General features: G+C 41.2%; 1 pseudogene; it reads left to right on the top strand.

Moving 5' to 3' along the window:
• Window positions 1-310: 310 nt before the first annotated feature.
• LOC131748129 (elongator complex protein 1-like) overlaps window positions 311-23260 on the top strand; it is a 29156-nt pseudogene continuing 6206 nt past the window's right edge.

Below are 23260 nucleotides of genomic sequence, written 5' to 3'. Positions count from 1 at the left end.
AAGAAATTAGAGGAGTTACAGAAATTTCAGAGAGGATCCAGAATTTATCTGTGGTGTGGAGAGATCTTTAGCGCATTTAAGGGCTGAGAAAGCATGAGTCATTTGAGGGCAGGGGCGTTTGGAGATTGCAGATGTAAAAGAAAGGGTTCTGATAAGCCAAGGTCCTGGGGGAGTTTGGAGGGTTCTCCTTTTCTGGTCTTGATAAAGAGTAGGACACTTCTGAGAAGGTAAGGGAATAAGGATGATAGGTGTAAAATTGTAGAGAAGTTCATTTTGAGGCTGGAAGGGTTGGGGAGGAGGGAGATGAATGATGAGCTGCCCTTGTGTCACCAAGTCTAAGCTCATACTGCTCACCACACGACAGGCCAATAATCGAGAGACGAGTTGCTGGGGCAAGGAAGAAGGACTTTATTCGGAAAGCCAGCAAACCAAAATGGTGAGCTCATGCCCCCAAAGAACCATCTTACCTGAGGTAGAATTCAGGCTTCTTCCATACTAAAAGGGGAGGGAGTAAAGTTAAACATTTCCTGTTTCCCATCAGCCTCCAGAGGGGTATGTGTGAATTTCTTCCTCCCATAGGTGGGCCTGGTCAGGATGTTTCTTGTGAGCTAAACAAACGTATTTTGGCTTAATGCTCATTACCTGGGAGTCAGGGTTCTGAGAGTTGGGTGATGATGTATAATTTAAGCTTATAGGCTGCATCCCTTTAGTGATTAACTTGTAATAGAATACAAAAGTTCTTCCCTATTACACTTGGCCGGAGATTTTGAAAGCTCAGTGATTTGAGAACTCAGGTTGTTTGATATGTTTGTCAGTCAGGATACAGTCAGGAAAGTAGAAACCACATAATATTTCAACAGAATTTAAAACGAAGAATTGGTTAAGTAGCTGCTGGAGAAACAAAAAGCAAAAGGGAGCAGTGAAGTAACTAAACAAGTAAACTGATAGAAGAAGTTACAACACTTAGCTAGGTCTGAGGATCAAAACAAGGGAAGCCATTGGGGTTATCATGGCCTAACCTTGGAGGAGAGGCATTGTGAAGCTGGTGTTGATAACTCTGGAATTCAGAGGAGGAGCTGCATGTTACTAGACTTCAGGCACCTGGAGGGGGCACCTGCCTGGTTAGTGCTGGTACCTTTGGGGTGGTAGTTATCACGCTGGTCATGGGAGTGCCAGAGGCTGGGACCAAGGGCCCCTGGAAGGATGAAGGCCTATTGCTGGGGTGATATGGATGGAAACAGCAAGGTAATAGGAAAACGGGAGTCCTCCTCAGCTCCTTCTGCCTTTACCTTCCAAAGACTTATGCTGGGGTTCACGGACACCAGAGCTCCACAGATTGTTGGTGAATAGAATCGAAGTTCACAGGGAGACATTTTGATGCTCTGATCATGGCAACAATAACAGCATAATTATTATGAGCTAAACCAGGATGAAATACACCTGGTCTTCTGTCGCCTGTTTTCATCTCTTGCTATTATTTTCCGTGTTTACTCCCCTCTAGTCAGACATCCTCTCATCTCAAATCTACCCATCCTTTCAGATCTATGTCAGTGGTCATCTTTATGTTATTTAAAGATGAAAGATAATGTAATTTTTATATGCTTTCAAAAACCCAAGCTTTCTATATAAAATTAGATCTAAATAAAAAGTCTTCATGGTGTAATACAGGTTCAAATAATTTGTAGAAGTTCTTGAATATAAATGTCCTGAAAGCTTACAAAACCATTGTTTGCCTTGACACTCTTCCTCACTTCCACCGTGTGTGGGCTTACTTTCCTCTTAACCCACATTTTATGTTGTCTCACTCATACTACACTTAACATTTTATCTGCTATGTAGTATAAGGATTAACTCATGTTTATTCTTTCATTGTCATAAGTATGAAATGCAAGATGAGAGAATTCACCTTGGATTAAGGTGACAAGAAGGCCAGTGTGGACTGTGTACTTGTCACCTCTAACATGAGTTAGGGACTTCCAATTACAGTATAAACCTTATAGTGATCTGGATATAAATATACAGCATGTTAACTTTTTTTTTTGCCTCTTAGATAATGTTATACGTTAAAACAAGTCTGATTTTGCCAGACCAAAGTAGATTTCCTATTGGTCGTTCTTTTCTCAGCTTTGCTATTGCCCTGGTGAAAATCAGGCCAGGAAAGTGGAGTAATGTGAAGTATTTTTATCTGGTTATCAAGCTCCTCGACCTGTTGGTCATCATTTTGAAGTATACTGTTGTAATTTCATAGTGTCTTCTTTTCTCCCTGAGGGCAATAAATGCTTTTATTTTCTTTTTTGTAAATATTTATTTATTTATTTTGTTGTGCTGGGTCTTAGTTGTGACCCTCGTGTTCCTTAGTTGCAGCAATCGGGCTCCTTAGTTGTGGCATGCAAACTCTTACTTACGGCATGCATGTGGGATTGAGTTCCCTGACCCGGGATCGAACCCGGGCTCCCTGCATTGGGAGTGCAGAGTCTTCACCACTGTGCCACCAGCGAAGTCCCATAAATGCTTTTCTTTATTTCTATGTTTGATTTCAATTTTAATTTTTTAATGAAGATATAGAGCCAGTTTATCAATAAATGTAGTTGGTGGTATTAAAGTAATTTTATTTTCTTCCACTGCCAGGTTATATATGTGGATTTTTATATGATTTTGTAAATCTGTCAAGTTATGAAAACATCCTCATGTGCAAAAATAAAGTGTTTTCTCATTCATTGTGTTCCTCTCAACTTTCTTGCAGAATAACTGATGATAAATCTTTTTTGAAACAAAAACTCTGAAGTTGAGAATCTTGCCTCTTGCAAAGAGTGAGACCATAAAATAGATTTCACAGCCTCAATTTGTAGACCATAGATTTACACAATTGATTATGTTGCTACCACTCATCTCTGTGTGGGTTCAGATTAGATCTTTATTTTTTTTCCTTTTTTTTCTTTGTTATTCTAACTTCCTGAATCATTTTGCTTATATTAGAGTGTCATTGATCGCTACTAAGGTTTTTCAATTTCTCAGAGACATTAAAGCTTCATCAAGAGATATTTGTATATATGTGCCACATATATACAATGGAATATTACTGTGCCATAAAATGAAACGAAATTGAGAGATTTGTAATGAGGTGGATGGACCTACAGTCTGTCATACAGAGTGAAGTAAGTCAGAAAGAGAAAAACAAATACCGTATGTTAACACATATATATGGAATCTAAGGAAAAAAAGATCATGAAGAACCTAGGGGTAAGACAGGAATAAAGACACAGACCTACTAGAGAATGGATTTGAGGATATGGGGAGGGGGTAGGGTAAGCTGTGACAAAGTGAGAGAGTGGCATGGACATATATACGCTACCAAGCGTAAAATAGATAGCTAGTGGGATGCAGCCACATAGCACAGGGAAATCAGCACGGTGTTTTGTGACTACCTAGAGCCGTGGGGTAGGGAGGGTGGGAGGGAGGGAGATGCAAGAGGGAAGTGATAAGGGAACATACGTATATGTATAACTGATTCACTTTGTTATAAAGCAGAAACTAACACACCATTGTAAAGCAATTATACTCCAATAAATATGTTTAAAAGAAAGAGATATTTGTACTTTTCTTTCAGGAGTCACTTCATCATGAGAAATCTAAAGTTATTTCAGAGCTTGGAGTTCAGGGATATTCAGGCTCCAGGGAAACCTCAGTGCTTCTCTCTGAACTGAACAAGACACAGTGCTCCTTGGCTCAGAAAACGGACTGATAGAAGTAGACCCTGTCACCAGAGAGGTAAGTTACTGATGGAAGATGCTAGCACGTGGCATGACTCTTGGCTTGTCTTTTTCCAAACTTGCTTCCCCAAATAGTATGTCCTCTAAATCTTTCTGAATTTATGTCCCGCCAAAGGAATACTCCCTTCGATTTATACTGATGTCATATTAGCTATAACTTAACTAGTACCCTATCTTTTAGTCTGCTTCTGTTTTAATCTAAGTTGGCAAAACTCTGACACTGTATTTTGTGGGGGTGCCCTACTTTTCACCCTTTCTACCATGTAAATACTGTCTGTTAACAGTTCTCAAGTGGGAATGCAGACGAAAATTTCCTTTAGGGCTTTTTTAACTGTTTCAGTCACCATCTCATAGCAACTAAATCAGAATCTTCACTTCTGGAGCTTGAGCGTAGGTATATTTAAAAGTTCTTTAGGTTGATTCTGATATCTTCCCTTAATTATATTTTGCTACTAATGTATTTTAGGTGATTACATTCATAGTCCCCTTTCCCCATACTGTGTACATTTTAGGAAATCATAGTTATCAGCTTCATATTTTATTGGATATTTTCAAAGATACCAGGCTTTTATGTTTGCTTGGCACAAAGGTCACATTAACTGTGTTTTGTGTTAAAGATGGTAGTGTTGTGATATTTCTCAACTGAAAGTTTGGGTTTTAATCTAGGAAAAACCTTTTAGAAAGCTTTTATATTATAAAAGAAACATTAGAAATTATTTCTGGAAGTGTTATGAATTGTTCTTGAAAGTAGATTGACTTAATTTGCTTATTTGTTTGTTGTGAAAGGTGAAAAATGACACTCCTTTGGTAGCAGAAAGCTTTCTCTCAGAGGATGGAAGTGGCTGCATTGTTGGTATTCAGGAGTTGCTGGATCACGAGACTGTGTTTGTGGCCACAGCCTCTAGAGATGTCCTACTTTGCAATCTCAACACACACCAGGTAAGTGGAAGAGACCAGTGAGGAGGAAATCTTAGGCATCTTCAAATGCCTTTTTTGGTTTGATGTCACTAGTTTTTTGTAGAAGTTTAAAATGTCAGGAGCCATAATATTTAAGCATTTTGCAAATTGAAGTCTTTGCATTATATAATTCTTTACAGAAAATTGTTGGCATGGCTTTATCTATATTTCAGGACTCTTCTAAAAGTCCGTTTTGTCTACTGCATTTATTAATGAGAACAATCAGAACATTCCAGATAAGAACTTAACAAAAACTCAAACCTGGCCATTCTTGTATGGTATAGCTCACCTCTGATCCTGAGTTGTAACCTTTATTTCTCAATTTATGGAGTCTTTGAAGTGTTTATATGGCTTATGTTTTCTTTTATGAATGCTGAGTAAGCCTCTCCTTGATGGCTAACTTTAAGAGTCCCTGAACTACAGGTGCTAAGGTGATAATGCTATCATTATGTGCACATCTTATGACTACCAGAGAAGATAGATTACAAGCATTTTCCTCCTTCTCTACTTAGCATAAGGCTGAGTTTCTGGATTTCTATCCTCACCTTCTTGACAGCTTTTTAAACTTTGTTGATTATTCCCTTAGTTGTGATCCCTTTAACATGGATGTATCACAAGTCATATTACTAATCATAGTTTAATAATAGCAGCTGACATTTATTAAATGTTTACAATACGCCAGTCACTTTTTCAAGTGGTTTTCATGCAAAATTGTATTTAATCTTCACTACAACCTTATGAGGTAGATTGTTGTTTTTCCATTGTTCAGAAGAGGAAGTGGAGGCACAGAGGGCTTAAATGACTAGGCCAAGTTCAAACAGTTATCAGGTGGGATTTAAACCCTGGCAGTGTAAGTCTGGCACCTTTGCTTTTAACGGTTCCATTTAGTAAAACAATAAATCTTGTTCTCACTTCATGGTGAGAAATAGCATAGCCATGAAGTATAACTTAATGAGTATTTCTCACATTTAAAAGGTATGCTTTTACTTTCAAAACATTTTGTAGATTTTTTTCCTAATTTCTGAGCTCCTCCAATCCATTGGTCTCCACTAGATGTGGCAGATCCTCCATATCTATGGCATCACAGTGTCTGCAAGACAGAATCCATGATCCTTATTGTGCCTTATAAGACCTTTCACTATCTGTTCCCCCAATTCATTTTTAGCCTCACCTCCCACCCGCATCATTCCTGTGTGTATATATATCTTATGCTCTCGTTGCAGCTGATTTTAAGTGCTCTTTTTAACTGCACATTTTCCCCCCAGTCTCTTCCTCCTGGCCCTATTCCTACCCTTCAAAGCACCTCCTCAGAGAAGCTTTCCTGGACTCTCCAGGGCCATTTGTCAGTCTCTGCTCTGAGCCCCCGCTTAATTCCCAGAGACCTCTGTTACATCCCTAACCCTGCTGTAGAGGCATCTTTTATCTCTCTTTTATCTCCTTAACGGGAGGAATGGAGTGGCCGTAGTCACCTTGAGTACATATGGTCTGTACCATGCCTGGTCTTTTAATAACTGTTACTGAATAAGTGTTTACTGAATAATTTCACCCTTGTGTGTTTCGTTAATTGTTGTGATTAAGGTCATCATAAATATTTACTGAGACTCTTATATTTTCATATTTTCGTTAATATTTTTAAATGTCTCTGTCAGCTGGAATCGGTCGGGAGTGTAGCCAGTTGTATCTCTGTCATGAGTTGGAGTCCTGACCAAGAACTGGTGCTTCTTGCCACGGTAAGCATGTCACTGGTCCCTAATTCTTGACTTTTATAAAACATGACTCCTAATATCTCACAGGCTTAAGTTTTAGGGTGCTTAGGTTTCAAAAAAACTTTTCTTGGAACAAGGATACCAACATGATAATCTATATGGAATGTGGTGTTTTGGGGTTAAGTTTTACTTCTTAATATATTGTTTTAAAAAGTTGCTGGAGGGGCTTCCCTGGTGGCGCGGTGGTTGGGAGTCCACCTGCCGATGCAGGGGACTTGGGTTCATGCCCTTGTCTGGGAGGATCACACATGCCACGGAGCAGCTGGGCCCGTGAGCCATGGCCGCTGAGCCTGCGGGTCTGCAGCCTGTGCTCCACAACGCGAGAGGCCACAACAGTGAGAGGCCCGTGTACCACACAAAAAAAAACCCAAACAACCAAACAAACAAAAATTGCTGCTAAGGTCCATAGTTATGGTTCAAAATGTCAGCAATATTTAGCCTACTCTAAGAGGAAGAGTTGCTACATAAAATAAACTGATTCTAAGAAATGCTCTCCCAGTCCTATTTTTTTCCCTTAAGTCTTTTCATTCCAGATGGGTTTCTGCAAACTAGCACCCTGATGAGGTGTACATTTGAAGAGATATCTTGCTGACTAAATCGTTGAAGTTAGTGCAAGAGGGCTATGTGGACTTTAATGTTAGCTTGACATACATAAATAGCTGAGGATAAACACTAGGTGACATACCCAGTCGAAACTTCTTTATAAACATGAGAGTCAGAATATTTTGAATAAATTCTGTCTTCCCTGTTTTGACTATAAGCTCCTCCACTCCAGCTCAGTAGCTTCCAGTGCTATAGATACTTACGGAATGGCAGATTTGCTAAATGAGAACAAAATCATTCTTGTTTGTGCTCCTCCAAGGTCAACAGACCCTAATTATGTTGACAAAAGAGTTGGAACCAATCATAGAACAGCAAATCCACCAGGATGATTTTGGTGAAAGTAAGTATAGCTTTTTTTGAAACATTTTGTGGCTTGTCTTGCACACTAATAGGCACGTCATAAGCACAAAGAACTTAAACCCCTACTTAGTTCACTGTCTGAGAGCCCAATTCCTTTAGTTCATTCGAGATTTTAAAAGGCATACCTCTGGTGCCTCTCCAAGTCTCAGAGTTGGCTTGGTCAATAACTTGGGGAATAGGGATCTGTGCTTAGAATCACCTGGGTAGTTGTTGCCCAAAGCCCAGGACAGGCTTAGCCGGGGTGTTTAATGAAAAAGACTGTACTAGCTAGGATAAGGAGAGCATTTCTGAGGTACAATTTTGGGGAGAAGACAAGAGAGGCTGGATAGAGAGCTGATTTTTTTTTTTTTTTTTTTTTTTTTTTTTTTTTTTTTTTTTTTTTTTGCGGTATGCGGGCCTCTCACTGCTGTGGCCTCTCCCATTGCGGAGCACAGGCTCCGGACGCACAGGCCCAGCGGCCATGGCTCACGGGCTTAGTTGCTCCGCGGCATGTGGGATCCTCCCGGACCAGGGCACGAACCCGTGTCTCCTGCATCGGCAGGCGGATTCTCAACCACTGCGCCACCAGGGAAGCCCGAGAGCTGATTTTTGTTCCTACTAATTAGACCTGAATTTTCATGGGAACCATCATATTGTTTTCTTGCTAAGATTTAGCTGAGGTGATATGGGCATTACGCTGTGGAAGTACTGAAGGGGAGATGCTTATTGAGTATAAGGTCTGGCCAACTTGAGGGCACCAGGTAGCTGGTCTGATTGAGGAGAAGGATGGGGGAGATGGTATTTTAACCTTTGCTGAGATCTAACCTCATGACTTCTCATTCTACTAAGTAAGAAATCATTTACAAAAGTGCTACTCATTTATTCCTTCAAAAATAATTTGTTTGTTCAGAAATAATGTTTGAGTAGATAGTATGAACCCAGCAGTGTGTTTGGTGCTGTGGCTAATTCATCTTTTCCCTTAAGGAGTCAATAATAACAGGATGTGCAGGTATTAGGGTAGCATAAGGAGAGAAAGGGAGTAATGGGGGCAGAAGACTTCCCAGAGGAGGCCGACTTGAGCTGTGTTTTGGCTGATTTGGTGTTGGGTAAATGAGGGTTGAGGGTGGGGGAGTGGTCCAAGCAAGTGAATTAGTTCATTCCAAGGCAGGGATGTTTCATAGAAGCCTTTGACACAGTATGGCTTATTCAGGCAACTATGAGTAATTTAGCATTGCCTAGTGACAGGACATGGATGTTCAGTGAACTAAAGGGGGGGATTTTGATTAAGTTTGATAGGGAATTTGGACATTAAGTTATAGGAGATCAGTCATTAAAGGTTCTGATAATGCAAGATTGACTGATTGGTGAAGAGGGAAGAGACGAGACAGTGTGATCTGGTAGGAGGTTGCTACAGGAATCCAGGTGAGAGATCAAGAAGGTAGGTGTGGGACTAGAAAAGGGAAAAATGCAGGAAAATTTTGATTCTCAATGAGGATAGGAGTACATTTTTTGGAATTATGGGAAACTTGTTTTGAATATATGTGCATGGTTCCACTCCTGCCCTATTTAGTTGAGAAACACCAGTTTAGAAAGTGAAATAAATAGGCTTTGGGTATGTAAGGTGAAGAAGAAAGTTTAGTAGGACTCTAGCCAGAAGCTCAGGTGGTGGAAATAAAGATATCTGTATGTGAGAGGGAAGGTGGGGGAAGTGCTGGTCTGTAAGGGTGGGTGGAGAGTTCCTTTTTGGATTTGTTTAAGGGCCTTATGGGATCACCAAGTAAAGCAGGTGAATAGAAGGGGCTGAAGTTCAGGAGAGGCCAGAGCTGTGGACTGGGAGTCATTGGCATGTGGGGAATCTTTCCAATCTTTGGATTAGATGTGCTTGCTCAGGGAGCAGGTATGGTGCTGGGTCTAGGGCCCAGGGTGGGACTCTGAGGCATCCAGCTTTCAGAATACTCATAGAGGTAGTAACCAACGCATCTTTGCATGGGAAAGTGCTCTGGGCCTGGCTCATCCCACCGACTTTTCCATAAGAAGTCTAATAGACTAAATCAAAGGAGAGGGAGACCAAGTCAGGGTCTCAGGTCTCAGAAATGTACTTGTCAGAACAAAAAGTCACTCTGTGGAGTGGTAAATAGATATTTTACTTCTAACCGGGGTGTTGACAAACTTGTTGTGTAAAGAACTGGATAGTAACTGTTTTCCGCTTTCCGGCCATATGGTCTGTGTTGCAGCTATTCAACTCTGTGATGTAGTGTGAAAACACTCAAAAGACAGTACATAAAGAAATGGGTGGGCTTCCCTGGTGGCGCAGTGGTTGAGAATCCGCCTGCCGATGCAGGGGTCACGGGTTCGTGCCCTGGTCCGGGAAGATCCCACATGCCGCGGAGCAACTAAGCCCGTGAGCCATGGCTGCTAGGCCTGCGCGTCCGGAGCCTGTGCTCCGCAACGGGAGAGGCCACAGCAGTGAGAGGCCCGCATACCGCAAAAAAAAAAAAAAAAAAAAAAAAAAAAAAGAAATGGGTATGGCTGTGTTCCAATACAAATTTCTTTGTAAAAGCAGATGCAGTCTGTAGTTTGCTGATTCCTGCTGTAACTCCACCACTTATTATCTGATCTGCAGCAGGATAGGCACTACTGTTTGTATACAGCAGCAAGGTATGTTTTGGGGTACTACAATACGTGGATGTGCCCAAGCAGAGCAGACAGAAAATGGTCATGCTGACCCATACTTTATAGGAATTATAAACAGCCCTGCTTCATCAGAATCAGCATCAGTTATAGGAGGGAAATATTGGGTCCTGGATCTGGCCGATGCTTTCAGGGGCATCTCTGTAGTACCTCTTATAGGTGGATGCCAAGTCCTACTTTCAGTAACAGAAGGCTGCATTATTTCAGCAACTCTGACTTTACATTTTAGGTAAGGTCAGCATTATAATTTAGAAGGAAGAGCTGCCTGGAAGGCAGAAGCCCTGTGTTCTAATTTTGGCCTCTGTCACTAGGGGGTCTCAGTCTCTGTGAGTGGTTAAATTCCATAATCATGGTCTCCTCCCACACTAGCAGGGATGTTGGATACATTTAGTGGATTGAACACTTACAATCGGAATTTTATTCCCAGCTCTTGTCTTCTTGAATTTTATGTTTTGTTATCTGTGGACATATTGCATAGATTGTTCATGTTTCATTCTCCTTGTAAAGTGGGGATGGATTGCTGACTGTCATCAAGGGAGTTTATATACGATTGCAGTAGAGCTCTTTCCAAAATAAGGGCATTTCAAAGTCTTCAGAATCACTTCAGCATATAATATGGAGCATAGTTTTTAAAAATATTGACTGCTGGTCAATTTATTGAGAGGTCTCAGAGGACCCAACTTCATGAAGAATAGCTGTGAAACTGCTTTTATTTTATTTATCTTATCAGTTGTCTTGTCTATTCTCACTCATTTGTTCTCTAGGCAAGTTCATCACTGTTGGCTGGGGCAGGAAGGAGACGCAGTTCCATGGATCAGAAGGCAGGCAAGCTGCCTTTCAGCTGCAAATGATAAGGTATGTCTGATGGATAAAGAACCTTCTTTGGAACAAATAGAAGTTCTGCTACACACCAGGAGCTCATAGTTGTCCAGTTGTTACCAAAAGTGAGGTCCGGCTGCTTGCCACTCTAAAGCCAATAAAGAGGCAAGGTTGGTGGAAAGAAAAGTTTGCTTTATTCCACTGGATGCCAGCAACCGGGGGGTGGGGTGGGAGGGTTGGGGGCAGATTTTTGTGCAATGGCCGACTCCCCTCCCTGACAACCAGTGAGCAAGAGCTTTTATAGTCCGAGGGAGGGGGCTACATGCAGAAACAGTACAGGCAGCTCTGACAGTCATCTTGAAATTGGTCATGTGCTGGTCTGACCAGCATCATCTTGATTATTAAGTGCAGTTAGTCTTTACTTCCAGGGTCGGTTTGTTCCCATTTCTTTGAGGCCAATTTTCGGATTTGCGGCAGCTTATGTCATGGCCACAGTCTGGTCATCATGTAGTTAGCTTCTTCCACCCGGTGGGGGTTTCAGTATCTATAAGACAGTTCAAAGGATATGGCTCAGAATATCATCTATAGCCCTTGAGGAGGAACTAAAAAGGTCCTTGACTGCTTAATGCCTAAACTATTATTATGTAGTCATGTTGGACTGTTTTCCTTTGTTGCTGCATTTTCTCACTTCTCTGATTAAACTTACTGTTTGGCTCAAGGTTTTCTGCAGTCAAAAGGCAGGCTGAGGACATGGAATGCAGGGTGCGTGGGGACCATATGGTCCTGCCCTGTTTCACAGGTAGAGGGTGTTAATGGACAGATGTCTTCTGCTCTAGTACAAGTGAAGATATTTAGAGACGTTAGGGAATGAGTCATCCTAGAAAGATCCTTTTATCCTTTCTGTTGCCAAGTTGTTTTGTTATTCTTTTTTTCACATAGAGTATAATTATCACCAATATTCATTTAAAAAAATAAGTCATCACAGACAGAAATGAAACACTCTGTATCCCTTCCTGATACCCTTCCCCTCCCTCCCCAGAAGGAGCTGCTGCCCTGCATTCACTGTTGATCATTCACATGCATGTTTTTCTACTTTTCCTACATATGTATATATTAGTCTTTTTTTTTCTGATTTCCCTTCCTGGATGAAACTATGTTTTCCTTCTTTCTGGATACATCTTGAAGATAGAGCTACAGGATTTATTGATAATAGATCAGATGTAGGGTAAGAGAGAGAGAGGAATTCGGGATAATCCCCTCATGTGGGCCTGAGCAAATGGAAGCATTTTGTCAATATTATATGTGGAAATTTCCCTGAGCTGACCTTGTAGGATAGATGAAGTCATTTACTGCCTGCCGTTACATTTTCCATCCTTAGTTTATTTCTGGCTACATTCCGTGTCACTCATATTGTCTCCTAACCCGTCACTAGAGGAAGTTTGTGTATACCACAGGGCGATTTCATTGAGAATAAATCTTGTTAGACTGCTGTGTATTCCCTACTGTGCAGCTTGTGGCACCAGCACCATTCTGACTTAGCCTATCACTGGAATGTGATGATGGATGCTCAGGTGGTGGTCATTTGTCCCCAGCCGCACAGAATTGGCTTCTGTCTTCAAGGCTTTCGGGATGGAGGTGCAAGTGGCACTGGAAACCTTTCTTCTTTCTGTGCTGCAAAATGCGGAGCTTGTCCGTGTTTTCATCACTGCTGCTGGCTTCATCTCCTCTGGCTCTTCCCTGCCCACCTTCCTCTCATCTTCTTAACTCTTCTGTGCAGCATTGCGAAGTTTACTCAGTGAACGAAAGTCTACCCGCTTAAATTTAGACAAACATTAATTTCCTTGTATAATGTTACCTGATAGATTCCTCAGCTCGTTATTTTTCATATGTAGATCTGTAGCTCTTTCTCCCTGTTGTTATGTTTGGAGGCCACGTTTTAATGCCCAGAGAAAGATTTTGTTTTGCTTTGTTAAGTTCTTTTCTCTTGATTTCTGGGTCTAAGGGCCCTTCTGGAAGGGTTCCTGAGGATCCTGTGAAACTCGATTTCTAGATAGCTTAAACCTTATATAAAAGATTTAACTTTAATAGCCTGAGGCTTGTTTGGTTCTGGGCCATTTAAGGCCCCCAATACCGTTTGTGTTTCTTCCTCTCTTTAGCATGAGTCTGCTTTGCCCTGGGATGACCATGGACCACAAGTTACCTGGCGTGGTGATAGACAGTTTTTGCTATGAGTGTTGTTCGCATAGAGACAGGTATGGAAATAAATTTTTCTTCAATTTGCTTTGAGGGTTTTCTTTCATTACACCCATGAGGTAACAATGTGCTGGTTTCGGTGTTAAATGAATATAGAGCTAAGAATCAGAAGAGTTCTTTGAGGGTATTTGGCCCAGCCTCCTACCTGTTGGATACAAATTTTTAACAAGATTCATCTAATTGGCTTTGTGAAGCCATGACAGTTTTCATTAATAAGGAAGATGTTTGGAAGTTCGGACTTGACAACATTTATCACAAAGCTTTAAGTCTTGCCGTTGTTGTTTTTCTCCCTCTATCTACAACACAAGGGCTCAAAAGGTCAGAGTGTGGAGCCGGGAGTTTGCTTTACAGTCAGCCAGTGAGCCTGTGGCAGGACTGGGACCTGCTCTGGCTTAGAAGTGAGTGGGAGAAGAAACCTTGTAACTTCTTCCCAGAGAATTTCTTGGTACTAGGGTGGGAGTGGTGGTACCTATTGAATGTAGGTGTTCATAAAACACAAAGAGATAATTACTTTTTCTCATTTGGCTGTAAGCCTATGTCTTTCTTTGTTAGTTCCCTGAAGTCTGAATGTGGTTTGAATAGTAGATTCTGAGTTTCACAGACCTCATCATTCCAAGGCCCACACGTTTTGTAGGTTATAGGCAGGGCCTACATGAAGCCACTGTGTAAAACAGAAAGTGGTGCTTAGAAGGAAAGTTGCAGTCTGTGAATTTCTGTGAAGCAGCAGAGCTTTGGTGAAAACTAGGAAAGGGCTTCCTTTCTCTGCACAGGCTCCCACACTAAGGGGACCTGTTTGCTGAGGAACACGCGGGCTGGATTTGGGCCCGATTCCCCTGTTGGCCCACTACACTTGTGCAGGTCACAACCTGCTTGTGATATATGGCTGTCCTGATTATAGAGAGAAGAAATATTTCCTGCCTCAGTAGCATCTGTTACAGGCAAAATCTAGGTCTCTAGGTTTTAGACATGTGTTTCCCACCAGTATTTCAGTGGCAATTGGATGACAGAGAAAAGGGAGAAATGTATTTGAATTAAAACTGGAGACAAATATAAACATGATGGGGTGATCAAGGTGTTTTCAGTAGATTGAGAAGTCTTTAAAAATACCTACCTGCGTTGCTGAAGTCATATAATTGAAGGAGAAATAGTTCATGGTTTTATAGGACATTATCCTGGGAATGGTTTAAATAATTTATTGGTTCTTTTAAAAAGTCACTCAAGTGCAGTCTAAATCTGTGAGTCTGTGTGGGCAAATAGAGACCTTGTGCAAATCAGGAAAAGGCACTATGTCCTCTGGGCAGATACAGTCCCACACTAGGGTGACTGCTTGCCAGGAAACATGGGATTTAAAACTTCCTTGGATGGAGGCTTCTTGTTTTTGCTGAAAGAATTGTTTCTCTGAATTTCATCTTGTTCTTAGCCAGCTGGATGAGCTTTTGGATGCTCCAACACTCTGGGTTTGCTTTAAGGCCCTCAGGCAGTTTGATTGCATCTATGCAAGATAAACCCAATCAGCAGGATGTTGTGTTTCTTGAGAAGAATGGAAATCTCCATGAACATTTCACACCTCCTTTCCTCAAAGATGAGGTTAAGGTAGGTGCCTGAGTTGTTTTACCATCACATTTAGAGGACTTTCCACAGCTATAGAGAAGATTTGTATTTGATATGGGTATGTAGATAGAAGCCCCAGAGTAGACAGTAATAAAAATAGTGGCTTCCTATGACTGAATTTGTTTTTACGGACCAAATTGTTTTTCTTAAGGAGATTTTGCAGAGAAGAAATAGCATTCCTTCCTCACCCTAGGTAAAACACAGAAAGGAAATAAAAATGTCAGTTTTTATTGTTCGTTTTGACAAAAGCATAATTCTTCCAGCGATAAAGGTACTTGTCATTTTTAACATTTAAACCTTAAGGAGGGTGTGTACCGTTTGGATCTTTGCTGGAGTGGAAACAAATCATGGTAATTTTTTTTTTATTTTTATTTTACTATAATTGTTTTTATTTCACCCAGTATGTATATTATTTTATATAGTTGTGATTATAATACATATACAGTTTGGGGATCTGTTTTTTTTTTTTTTTTTTTTTTTTTTTTTTTTAACATCTTTATTGGAGTATAATTGTTTTACAATAGTGTGTTAGTTTTCCCTCTACAACAAACTAAATCAGTTATACATACACACATGCTCCCACATCTCCTCCCTCTTGCATCACCCTCTCTCCCACCCTCCCTATCCCACCCCCCCAGGCGGTCACACAGCACAGAGGTGATCTCCCTGTGCTATGCAGCAGCTTCCCACCAGCTATCTAATTTACATTTGATAGTGTATATATGTCCCTGCCAATCCCCCACTTCGTCACAGCCCACCCCTCCCCCTCCCCATATCCTCAAGTCCATGCTCGAATAAGTCTGTGTTTTATTCCCGTCCTACCACTAACCTCTTCATGACATTTTTTTCCCTTAGAGTCCATATATATGTGTTAGCATACGGTATTTGTTTTTCTCCTTCTGACTTACTTCACTCTGTATGACAGACTCCAGGTCCATCCACCTCATTATAAATAACTCAGTTTCATTTCTTTTTATGGCTGAGTAATATTCCATTGTATATATGTGCCACATCTTCTTTATCCATTCATCTGTTGATGGACACTTAGGTTGCTTCCATGTCCTGGCTATTGTAAATAGAGCTGCAGTGAACATTTTGGTACATGAGTCTTTCTGAATTATAGTTTTCTCAGGGTATATTCCCAGTAGTGGGATTGCAGGGTCGTATGGTAGTTCTATTTGTAGTTTTTTAAGGAACCTCCATACTGTTCTCCATAGCGGCTGTATCAATTTACATTCCCACCAGCAGTGCAAGAGGGTTCCCTTTTCTCCACACCCTCTCCAGCATTTATTGTTTCTAGAGTTTTTGATGATGGCCAGTCTGACTGGTGTGAGATGATATCTCATTGTAGTTTTGATTTGCATTTCTCTAATGATTAATGAGGTTGAGCATTCTTTCATGTGTTTGTTAGCAATCTGTATATCTTCTTTGGAGAAATGTCTATTTAATTCTTCTGCCCATTTTTGGATTGGGTTGTTTGTTTTTTTGTTATTGAGCTGCATGAGTTGCTTATAAATTTTGGAAATTAATCCTTTGTCAGTTGCTTCATTTGCAAATATTTTCTCCCATTCTGAGGGTTGTCTTTTTGTCTTGTGTATGGTATCCTTTGCTGTGCAAAAGCTTTTAAGTTTCATTAGGTCCCATTTGTTTATTTGTGTTTTTATTTCCATTTCTCTAGGCGATGGGTCAAAAAGGATCTTGCTGTGATTTATGTCGTATAGTGTTCTGCCTATGTTTTCCTCTAAGAGTTTGATAGTGTCTGGCCTTACATTTAGGTCTTTAACCCATTTTGAGTTTATTTCTGTGTGTGGTGTTAGGGATTGTTCTAATTTCATACTTTTACATGTAGCTGTCCAGTTTTCCCAGCACCACTTATTGAAGAGGCTGTCTTTTCTCCACTGTATATCCTTCCCTCCTTTGTCAAAGATAAGGTGACCATATGTGTGTGGGTTTATCTCTGGGCTCTCTATCCTGTTCCATTGATCTATATTTCTGTTTTTATGCCAGTACCATATTGTCTTGATTACTGTAGCCTTGTAGTAGAGTCTGAAGTCAGGGAGCCTAATTCCTCCAGCTCCATTTCTCGTTCACAAGATTGCTTTGGCTATTCGGGGTCTTTTGTGTTTCCATGCAAATTGTGAAATTTTTTGTTCTAGTTCTGTAAAAAATGCCAGTGGTAATTTGATAGGGATTGCATTGAATCAGTAGATTGCTTTGGGTAGTATAGTCATTTTCATAATGTTGATTTTTCCAATCCAAGAACATGGTATATTTCTCCACCTATTTGTATCATCTTTAATTTCTTTCATCAGTGTCTTATAGTTTTCTGCATACAAGTCTTTTGTCTCCTTAGGTAGGTTTATTCCTAGATATTTTATTCTTTTTGTTGCAATGGTAAATGGGAGCGTTTTCTTAATTTCACTCTCAGATTTTTCATCATTAGTGTATAAGAATGCCAGAGATTTCTGTGCATTAATTTTGTATCCTGCAACTTTACTAAATTCATTGATTAGCTCTAGTAGTTTTCTGGTAGCATCCTTAGGATTCTCTATGTATAGTATCATGTCATCTGCAAACAGTGACAGCTTTACTTCTTCTTTTCCTATTTGGATTCCTTTTATTTCTTTTTCTTCTCTGATTGCTGTGGCTAGAACTTCCAAAACTATGTTGAATAAGAGTGGTGAGAGTGGGCAACCTTGTCTTGTTCCTGATCTTAGTGGAAATGGTTTCAGTTTTTCACCATTGAGAACGATGCTAGCTGTGGGTTTGTCATATATGGCCTTTATTATGTTGAGGAAAGTTCCCTCTATGCCCACTTTCTGCAAGGTTTTTATCATAAATGAGTGTTGAATTTTGTCAAAAGCTTTCTCTGCATCTATTGAGATGATCATATGGTTTTTCTCCTTCAGTTTGTTGATATGGTGTATCACATTGATTGATTTGCGTATATTGAAGAATCCTTGCATTCCTGGGATAAACCCCACTTGATCATGGTGTATGATCCTTTTAATGTGCTGTTGGATTCTGTTTGCTAATATTTTGTTGAGGATTTTTGCATCTATGTTCATCAGTGATATTGGCCTGTAGTTTCTTTCTTTGTGACGTCTTTGTCTGGTTTTGGTATCAGGGTGATGTTGGCCTCATAGAATGAGTTTGGGAGTGTTCCTCCCTCTGCTATCTGTTGGAAGAGTTTGAGAAGGATAGGTGTTAGCTCTTCTCTAAATGTTTGATAGAATTCGCCTGTGAAGCCATCTGGTCCTGGACTTTTGTTTGCTGGAAGATTTTTAATCACAGTTTCAATTTCAGTGCTTGTGATTGGTCTCTTCATATTTTCTATTTCTTCCTGGTTCAGTCTCGGCAGGTTGTGCATTTCTAAGAATTTGTCCATTTCTTCCAGGTTGTCCATTTTATTGGCATACAGTTGCTTGTAGTAATCTCTAATAATCTTTTGTATTTCTGCAGTGTCACTTGTTACATCTCCTTTTTCATTTCTAATTCTATTGATTTGAGTCTTCTCCCTTTTATTCTTGATGAGTCTGGCTAATGGTTTATCAATTTTATTTATCTTCTCAAAGAACCAGCTTTTAGTTTTATTGATCTTTGCTATTGTTTCCTTCACTTCTTTTTCATTTATTTCTGATCTGATCTTTATGATTTCTTTCCTTCTGCTAAATTTGGGGGTTTTTTGTTCTTCTTTCTCTAATTGCTTTAAGTGCAAAGTTAGGTTGTTTATTCGAGATGTTTCCTGTTTCTTAAGGTATGATTGTATTGCTATAAACTTGCCTCTTAGAACTGCTTTTGCTGTATCCCATAGGTTTTGGGTCGTTGTGTCTCCATTGTCATTTGTTTCTAAGTATTTTTTGATTTCCTCTTTGATTTCTTCAGTGATCACTTCGTTATTAAGTAGTGTATTGTTTAGCCTCCATGTGTTTGTATTTTTTACAGATCTTTTCCTATAATTGATATTTAGTCTCATAGCGTTGTGGTCGGAAAAGATACTTGATACGATTTCAATTTTCTTAAATTTGCCAAGGCTAGATTTGTGACCCAATATATGATCAATCCTGGAGAATGTTCCATGAGCACTTGAGAAAAATGTGTATTCTGTTGTTTTTGGATGGAATGTCCTATAAATATCAATTAAGTCCATCTTGTGTAATGTATCATTTAAAGCTTGTGTTTCCTTATTTATTTTCATTTTGGATGATCTGTCCATTGGTGAAAGTGGGGTGTTAAAGTCCCCCATTATAATTGTGTTGCTGTCGACTTCCCCTTTTAAGGCTGTTAGTATTTGCCTTATGTATTGAGGTGCTCCTATGTTGGGTGCATAAATATTTACAATTGTTATATCTTCTTCATGGATCGATCCCTTGATCATTATGTAGTGTCCTTCTTTGTCTCTTGTAATAGTCTTTATTTTAAAGTCTATTTTGTCTGATATGAGAATTGCTACTCCAGCTTTCTTCTGATTTCCATTTGCATGGAATATCTTTTTCCACCCCCTTACTTTCAGTCTGTATGTGTCCCTAGGTCTGAAGTGGGTCTCTTGTAGACAGCATATATATGGGTCTTGTTTTTGTATCCATTCAGCCAGTCTGTGTCTTTTGGTGGGAGCATTTAATCCATTTACATTTAAGGTAATTATCGATATGTATGTTCCTATTACCATTTACTTGTTTCGGGTTGTTCTTGTAGGTCTTTTCCTTCTCTTGTGTTTCTTGCCTAGAGAAGTTCCTTTAGGATTTGTTGTAGAGCTGGTTTGGTGGTGCTGAACTCTCTCAGTTTTTGCTTGTCTGTAAAGGTTTTAATTTCTCCATCAAATCTGAATGAGATCCTTGCTGGGTAGAGTAATCTTGGTTGTAGGTTTTTCTCCTTCATCACTTTAAATATGTCCTGCCACTCCCTTCTGGCTTGTAGAGTTTCTGCTGAAAGATCAGATGTTAATCTTATGGGGATTCCCTTGTGTGTTATTTGTTGTTTTTCCCTTGCTGCTTTTAATATGTTTTCTTTGTATTTAATTTTTGACAGTTTGATTATTATGTGTCGTGGCATGTTTCTCTTTGGGTTTATCCTGTATGGAACTCTCTGTGCTTCCTGGACTTGATTGACTATTTCCTTTCCTATATTAGGGAAGTTTTCAACTATAATCTCTTCAAATATTTTCTCAGTCCCTTTCTTTTTCTCTTCTTCTTCTGGGACCCCTATAATTCGAATGTTGGTGCGTTTAATGTTGTCCCAGAGGTCTCTGAGACTGTCCTCAGTTCTTTTCATTCTTTTTTCTTTCTTCTGCTCTGCAGTCGTTATTTCCACTATTTTATCTTCCAGGTCACTTATCCGTCCTTCTGCCTCAGTTATTCTGCTATTGATCCCATCTAGAGTATTTTTAATTTCATTTATTGTGTTGCTCATCGTTGCTTGCTTCCTCTTTATTTCTTCTAGGTCCCTGTTAACTGTTTCTTGCAAATTGTCTATTCTGTTTCCAAGATTTTGCATCATCTTCACCATCATTATTCTAAATTCTCTTTCAGGTAGATTGGCTATTACCTCTTCATCTGATAGGTCTGGTGTGTTTTTATCTTGCTCCTTCATCTGTTGTGTGTTTTTCTGTCTTCTCATTTCGCTTATCTTACTGTGTTTGAGGTCTCCTTTTTGCACGCTGCAGGTTCGTAGTTCCTGTTGTTTTTGGTGCCGTCCCCAGTGGCTAAGGTTGGTTCAGTGGGTTGAGTAGATTCCCTGGTTGGGGGGACTAGTGCCTCTGTTCTGGTGGATGAGGCTGGATCTTGTCCTTCTGGTGGGCAGGTCCTCGTCTGGTGGTGTGTTTGAGGATGTTGGTAACCTTATTATGATTTTAGGCAGTCTCTCTGCTAATGGATGGGGCTGTAGACCTGTCTTGCTCTTTGTTGGGGATAGGGTGTCCAGCACTGTTCTTTGCTGGTCCTTGAGTGAAGCTGGGTCTTGGTGTTGAGATGGAGGTCTCTGGGAGATTTTCGCCGTCTGATATTACGTGGAGCTCGGAGGTCTCTTGTGGACTAGTGTCTTGAGGTTGGTTCTCCCACCTCAGGGACACCGCCCTGGTGCCTGGCTGGGGCGCCAAGAACCTTTAATCCACACGGCTCAAAATAAAAGGTAGAATAAATAGAGAGGAAAGAAAAGGAAGGAAGGAGGGAGGGATGGAAGGAAGGAAGAAAGGAAGGAAGAAATGAAGGAAGGAAGCAAGAAAGCAAGGACGGAAGGTGCAGAGGAAGAAAGGGAGGAAGGAAGAGAGGAAGGGAGGAAAGAAGGGGGAAGGAAGGAAGAAAGGAGGGAAGGAGGGACGAAAGGAAGAAAGAAAGGGAGAAGACAGAGTAGTATAAAGTAATTAAAATAAAAAATAATTATTAAGAAGAAAAATTTCCTTTTAAAAAACAAACAAAAAAAAAAACCCAAAAAAACAAACAAACAAAAAAAAAAACAGAAAAATGGGTCGGTCTAACCCTAGGACAAATGGTGCAAGCAAAGCTATACAGACAAAATCTCACACAGCAGCACACACATACACACCCACAAAAAGAAAAAAAAAGGGAAAATAATAGTATATCTTGCTCCCAAAGTCCACCTCCTCAACTTGGGATGATTCGTTGTCTATTCAGGTTTTCAACAGATGCAGGGCACTTCAAGTTGATTGTGGAGCTTTAATCCGCCGCTTCTGAGGCTGTTGGGAGAGATCTCCCCCTCTCCTCTCTGTTCGCACGGCTCCTGGGGTTCAGCTTTGGACTTGGTCCCGCCTCTGCGTGTAGGTTGTCCGAGGGCGACTGCCCTTCGCTCAGACAGGACGATGTTAAAGGAGCAGTTGATTCAGGGGCTCCAGCTCACTCAGGCTGGGGGGAGGGAGTGGCACGGGGGCGGGGCGAGTCCGCGGCGGCAGAGGCCGACGTGACGCTGCACAGGCCCAAGGCGCGCCATGCGTTCTCCCGGGGAAGCTGTCCCTGGATCCTGGGACCCTGGCAGTGGCGGACTGCACGGGCTCCCGGGAGGGCCGGTGTGGAGAGTGACCTGTGCTCACACACAGGCCTCTTGGTGGTGGCAGCAGCAACCTTAGCGTCCGACACCCGTCTCTACTGTCCGTGCCGACAGCCGCGGCTCGCGCCCGTTTCTGGAGCTCCTCTACGCGGTGCTCTTAATCCCCTCACCTCACACCCGAGGAAGCAAAGAGGCAAGAAAAAGTCTCTTGTCTCTTCGGCAGCTCCGCGCCCGGTTCTAGGGCTCCTTTAAGCGGCGCACTTAATCCCCTCTCCTTGCGCCCAGGCAGCAAAGAGGGAGGAAAAGGTCTCTTGCCTCTTCGGCAACTCCAGACTTCTCCCGAACTCCCTCCCGGCCAGCCGTGGCGCACTAGCCCCCTTCAAGCTGTCTTCACTCTGCCAACTCCAGCCCTTTCCCCGGGATCCGACTGAAGCCCGAGCCTCAGCTCCCGGCCCCGCCCGCCCCGGCGGGCGAGCAGACAAGCCTCTCGGCCTGGTGAGCGCCGGTCGGCACCGATCCTCTGCGGGAATCTCTCCGCTTTGCCCTCCGCACCCCTGTGGCTGAGCTGTCCTCCGCCGCTCCGGAGCTTCCCCCTCCGGCGCCCGCAGTCTCCGCCCGCGAAGGGGCCTCTAGTGTGTGGGAGTCTTTCCTCCTTCTCGGCTCCCTCCCACTGGCGTAGGTCCCGTCCCTATTCTTTTGTCCCTGTTTATTCTTTTTTCTTTTGCCCTACCCAGATATGTGGGGAGTTTCTTGCCTTTTTGGAGGTCCGAGGTCCTCTGCCAGCGTTCGGTGGGTGCTCTACAGGAGAAGCTCCACGTGTAGATGTATTTCTGATGTCTCTGTGAGGAGGAAGGAGATCTCCGCGTCTTACTCTTCCGCCATCTTTAAGCCGTCCTCCAATGGTAATTTTTAATTGTGTAAAAATTTAAATATATTAAAAGTTGAAAGAAGAGTTTAATGAACTCCCATGTACCTATTACTTACTTTCAACAGATATATACCAGCATTTTGCAAAATTATTTTCATCTATTCTTCTCACCTGCACACACGCGCGCGCGCGCACACACACACACACACACACACACACACACACACACACTTTGTAAAAATTTCCTAGGGTTTTAATTGTAAAAATCATATTTTCAAAATTAATTTCTCTAACAGTTGAGAACATTTTTCTTTATATAAGCACAATTCCATTATCATACTTTACAAACTTAGTAATAATGCCTTAATATTACCTAGTACCTCATCCATATTCAAATTTCCGTGATTGTCTAAAAATGTCACCTTCATTTTGGTTAAGTATTTAAACATAATGCCTTTTTTTTGAAGTCCTCTACATATGATGACAGAGATTTGTTTAATAACTCCATAGGTTAGTAATTTACAGCTAGGGATCAACTCAAGTGTGGGATTGTTTGACTTGTGAGAGCAGGGAATTTAGCTATC

The sequence above is a fragment of the Kogia breviceps genome, chromosome X, assembly GCF_026419965.1.
Source record: "Kogia breviceps isolate mKogBre1 chromosome X, mKogBre1 haplotype 1, whole genome shotgun sequence".
Classification (NCBI taxonomy): domain Eukaryota; kingdom Metazoa; phylum Chordata; class Mammalia; order Artiodactyla; family Physeteridae; genus Kogia; species Kogia breviceps.
Note: the sequence above shows the minus strand (reverse complement) of the source record. Positions and strands in the feature narration are given on the sequence as shown.